We start from the raw sequence: 6,279 nt of genomic DNA on the forward strand, positions 1-6,279 counted from the left end.
GATAATTATACTCCCGCATAATGTATTATAAAACCTTCTGGTAATTTGCCTGCAACTGGAAATATTCTTTAATATTCCCTATGTTACATAAATATACTTTAGGATTTCATACAAAACCACACTGCTGTGAGTGGCATTTTGTTCATAGCGCCCTCTACCTCTCAACTGTGAAATAAATATTTCTGTGAATAACCAAAGAGGGCTCCTGTCAATTTGGATATATTCACCGTTTGTAGATTGCATAATTTACTACGCCTACGTCTTAGTTTGAGAGCAAAATTTACATTTAAACAATTGCACATATGTAGTGTCATAAAATCTAATTTGCCTACTAAAAAAAAAACACTTTGAGGTATAATATTTTCCAGTGTGATTTTAGTAGCTAGTGCCTTTACACTTCTTTGGTCTGTGAAATGTAGCTGAAATGGCGCCCTCGTATGGCAAAGAATGTAAAGAAAGATGTACAAAACATTAATTACATTTTTATCTCCTTTAGCCATTTTTAGATTAATGCGTTCATCACCACTGACCCACAGTTATTTGACTACGGCGCATCCCGAGAATCAGAAATGTGTGTGCCTTGTGTGTCATAAAAACATTGAATTATCACTCCATTGCATTCATGATGAGGTCAAAGGTCAGATAAAGGTCAAGCTAGCAGGTGGTGCATCTTCACACTCAGTGAGCACATTTATCGCAAATGGAACTACATCATACAGTAAATGATAAAAAGTTGACAGGTTTCCTTCTAAAACCATTCCGCATGGTCAATTCATGACAGTTTATCAGCCAAAAAATGTTTTTCCACCATTAGCATGCACTGATTACTCAGAGTAATACCAATGGGGGATGCTCCTTTTATTGAGGATCACATGTCAATGACTTTTCACTCATTACAAGCATGCTGGCAGTCAGTGCTCTTGGAAAAACTTTTCCATTAAATAAATTTGTTTTTATTATTCTTTTTAAATATAACGTTTGAGTCATTAATCTGATTAATAATGTTGGATGCTGTATATAATGAACAACAATATTAAGACAGGATGTTATTTTTGCTGGCATAGCCACGGTATGTATAGACAAGAGTATTCATCTTTTGTCTATCAAGTGTTGGCATAGTCATGGTATGTATTAACTACATGCAAGTCTATGTCATTTAATGTATCTAATTATTCATTTGACCATACTGAATACAAATTGCTTTTAAAATAACTTTAAAATAAGAAACCATTGTTTAAGCTAATATGCAGTTTTCATCAAAAACAACAAAACAATTAGATGCAAAGGTCTACTTTCAAAAACAAAGGTGAACAACTTTGTGTGTGCATATGTCCTCTTCTTAATGTTCCAATTGGCATGGAAAAACCGCATCACAATTAGTGAGATCTCGTTGGTTAACTGTATGGCAACATTGAAATTTAGTTGGGTCTACTACATGGATGCACTGGATGTTGCTTTTCTTCCAAGGGCGCATTGTGAAGACATCACGTTTGTTATGATGATCTTGGTTCTGAATGCATTGTGAGGCCATCAGACATGACAACGATGTTGTTGATTTCGCAGTATGGATACATTGTAAAGATGATCTTGTCTCTACAACGTTGATGGATTGTGAGGAAATCACAATTGAAGATGATCTTGGTCCTACAACGTGGATGGATTGTGAAGGAAACACAATTGAAGATGATCTTGGTCCTACAACGTGGATGGATTGTGAAGGAAACACAATTGAAGATGATCTTGGTCCTACAACGTGGATGGATTGTGAAGGAAACACAATTGGTGGAAAAGATCTTTGCCTGGTCCTACAACAGGGATACATTGTGAATGAATCACAATTGGTGGAGAAGATCTTGGTCTGGTCCTACAATGTGGATAGATCGTGAAACCATCACAATTGGTGCAGAAAATCTTGGTCCTACAATGTGGCTGCGTTGTGAAGCCATCACAATTGGTGCAGAAAATCTTGGTCCTACAATGTGGATAAATTTTGAGGCCATCACAATTGGTGAAGATCTTGTCTCAGTTTTTCTGTATGATTTTGTGGTGTTATTTAGCATGATTTAGTTAGATTGCTGTTGGGTCAGCTTTTATTAAAATTGGAAGCAATGTTGTTACTGGTAATACATTGTTTAAGCAGATTGTGTGAATTGTCTTTAGACTTTAGACTGCCACTAGCCAAGCTGCTAGGAGTACTCATCAAATTTTCTCCTAATTAATAGAAATATCAGCAGAATAGTTCAGTGATGAGTGTAATAATATGATAGGTATTTGGGATGACATACACCATTTTACCATACCACAATCTGGTTGAAATTGAAGTGCCAATCCCAATAACATTCTGGTATTGCGTTAAAAAGAAAACCCTGAAACTAGACATTAAACACAACAGCTAAATTCCTGTATGACAGTCTCATAGGAAAGTTTGGTTAAATTACCGAGTTTATAACTTTGAGTCAAGTATTATAATTAGGGAACTGAGTCAACTCATGATCATGGGGAATGTAACCTCCAAATGGTTCAACCATACTATATAATAAAAAAGAGTGATTTGAAGACATACGTGGCACCCATTATACAATTATATGCGCAATGAAACAACAGCAATCTCACCAATTAAGTGATGTTTATATGTGAGCCATTGTTGGCGGTGAATGCATCCATGTTTGTGTGATGAAACAGGAACATTGTGGCAGGGAGAGGATGTAAACTAAAACCCGAATTACTTAGGAGTGCTACTCGTTGTGAGTATAGAAAAACAGAGATAAGATGAGAAATATATGGTGGTGGGTTTTTCGGGGCCAGCCACTTCCTCCACATCCATATTCCTTGAAGGTCGGGTGGAAACCTGAATCACAAACATTGTAAATATTGATGAATGATGATACTGATGAAGTCGGGTGGTTTCGCAACCTGGGTGCCCAGATATTAGAGATTGAGCCTAATGGAGAAAAAACAAACTTAAGGAAGGAAAGTGCACCCAAACACGTTCTTCAAGATGAGGCTAATGGGGTGCCAATATTGTGACTAGAGGCAGACAGTTCAAAGAAATTCTGAAGAACCCACAGAGAGCTAAACAGATGAATCGATGTGTAGAGATCAAAAGAAATGACTCCTCAGAGATACAGTTTGAGATAAGGGAGAAAGGTGTTATACAGATGATGATGATACATTAGTGAAGACATATTTCGAAGTTGCAATAAATATGAAGGTTTAGGTGAGTGTACCCATGTCTTGGGGAGGAGAGTGGTGATATGTTAAATTGTAAGTCACTGGGCCCTGTCAGCATACTGAAGTCATGGGTTCGAGGGAGCCCAAAGTACATTTGTACATAAGTGTGGACAGTAATTAGTGATACTAATTAATGTGTTGTTCTTTCTGGTACTTGATCAATGTGAAGTAAAGACATGTTGGTTTGACCTCTTGCTCACTTTGATGCGAGAATGGTTGGTGATGGTAGCTATTCAATATAATTCACAGTGAATGCAGGGTGCTCAGGGAGAATAGTATTAGTTCTGGTGCTTGGTGAAACCAGAATGTTTGGCGACGTTAGTGTTTGTTGTTGTACATGATTAGTGTGTGTTACTGTATGACCAGAATGTATGGTTGTTAAAATTTTGATTCTGGTACTTGGTCTCTGTGTTGGCAGATTAATTGTAAAGGATAACTGGCACTTGGTCTCTGTGAGGCCAGAAATCTTGGCGAGAATAACTGGTTTTTGGCTAGTGGGTCAATATGGTTCGTGGGGTTGGCGTTGGCTGTGGCACTTAGTCACTATAAAACCAGACACAGACAACTTTCTGAAGATACCTGGCACTTGGTCTCTTGGCGACTAGAATGATTGATTATGATAGTCTTGGTTCTTGTATCGGTGATTGTGGGGCCAGAATGTTGATGTTAGTGTTTGTTACTTGCTTACTGTGGGTCTGGGATGTATGGTGGTTAAAATGTTAATTCTGGTGCTTGGTGACTGTGCTTACTAATTATGGAGGAAAACTGACAAACGGGTTTGGTAATGGTAGTGTTGGTTCTGGTAATTGTCAGTATGAGGCCAGAAGTAGAACTGTCTCCTGTTCATTGTGGAACCAGATTGCTTGGTAGGATAATTGGCACTTAGAACCTGTATAACCAAATAACCAGATGATTGGTGAGAATTATGTTTGTTGTACTTGGTCACTATGGACCCGTAACGTATAGTGATGATAGTGTTTGTTCGGCTATATTCGGGTCGTGTCACTGTGATGCTTGATGAATTAACTGGTATGGGATCACTTTGCGGCCAGACAGTTTTTAAGGCTAATTAATACTTGGTAAGTATAACTGACACTTTGCAATGTGAAACCAGAATGTTTGGTAAGACTAACTAGTGCTTGGTACCTATGTGGTTTCGTGGCGAGAATAGTGCTGGACAGTGTTGATTTTACTTATGTAATGTTACAATTAACAAAGAGTTCGAGACAAATTTTTTGGAAAGTATGTGCACCCTGGTGCACATAAGTGTTTATACTAACATTCCAGGCCTTGTTTTAATATAATCACCTGATCGGAGAATATTAGAGAGTGGCGCATGAATAAATATAGGTGCTTTCTTGTAAGTATCAACAGAACATATATGTTATACCCGGATATATTAAGTGGGTTTGCCTTGAGTTTTTTTGTTTGAGGGATGTCCATGTGCTAAAAACTACTGCTTTGACAGGTTGCACAATTATGTACAATTGCCTGTTTCCATTTGTACTGAAGCTATGCGGGTGATAGTTGAAATGGAATGATGACAGTTGCACTACGATACAGAAAATAAATAATGCATTCTTTATTGAAGTTATTATTTATTTACCATTCGTCATACACATTTTATTACCCATGTGTCTTGTGTAGGAAGTGGTGATGGTATGATTTATTGATTGAAACATCTGAACTGTCAGAAACCAAATTAAACAAGTTAAGAAAGACGTGGCGGACTCGACATAAAGTGCGTATGTGCATCTGAACTAAGTAGGTTCTAGCTTTTCCAATCTTTCGGCTTTATGTAATGTACGTGTTATTTATATTCATTGCCCTTCTGGTGACAGTGTTATCAAGCAATTTATACTAGGATGTTTTACTTTATGGTCTATTATATTGCGTATAAGGCAGTCGATAGATATGATACAATTTTTTTGACGTCTTATTGTTCCTTAAAAAACAAGATACAAGGTATTTCCCATGTTAGGTGTAGTCGATTTTTTCTTTCGTCCGACAGAGGGCGCTATCTCTGATTTCTACTAAAGATAGAGTTGTCTGTGTGTAGGGTAGCATGACACTTCAGTGTCATATCAGACAAATCTCAATAGACTTCAAAGACATTTTTACGTCTGACTTTCTGAGACACCATAGGAAAGCCAGTAATGCATGAAGACATTATCGTCGTAGATGACGTGACTCGCGCTCATTACTCAAGCTACAAACTATGGCCATTTCTATGCGCAATATGCGTGCTCTGTCACCTGGAAATACTGTAGCTTGCTCGATCCGTGCCAAATTCGGGATAAGTTACATGCCTTTAATATATCACACCGAAAGTAGATGACAGGAAAAATATTTACACGTCTTGCGAGAAAGAATTTTTAATAAAGACATTGTTGTTTTTTGTGATAATATTGATGTTGGGAATCATACCCAGTAGTGTTTATCTACTATCATATAACCATCATGCAAGGCTGCACTGAACTCCACTCCACACGTGGGGTTATGCGTCCATGTGTTCACTACCGTACACTTCAATAAATTAATTGCGTCTGGACAATCAAACATATATCACACGTCTCGGAGGAAGATATCCATTTTCTGTTACACTGAGTATTCATTTCGCGATACCTCTGTATACTATTAACCGACCAAACTGTTCATGTTCAAACTATTTTAAGAATTGATTAGATGTACTGGGTGGCCATTGCTTGGGGCACTATTTATTGGTTGGTTCTCTCAATTAATTTCACCGTCTCCGGTTATCATGATTAAGCTCATCTCCAGACTCATCATCACTGATCTTTTAAATCGATAATAATTTATTTAATCTTTTGTATTTCACGTCTTCATTAAAGGGAGGTGGTCGTCGCGCCGCGTCCTGTTAGATATGGAACTCTAGCGATGTACACACAGTGTGTGAAACGCATTGCTTACATTAGATTCGAACACGACGACAATGCGACGACCACCATCCTTTAAGTCTGTCATCGGTCGTTGGTATTTGTGTGTTTCTATACATGATCACTGAGATGAAATATATCCGTGGTTATA

The sequence above is a fragment of the Saccoglossus kowalevskii genome, chromosome 1 (genome assembly GCF_978046115.1).
Source record: "Saccoglossus kowalevskii chromosome 1, keSacKowa6.1, whole genome shotgun sequence".
Classification (NCBI taxonomy): Eukaryota; Metazoa; Hemichordata; class Enteropneusta; family Harrimaniidae; genus Saccoglossus; species Saccoglossus kowalevskii.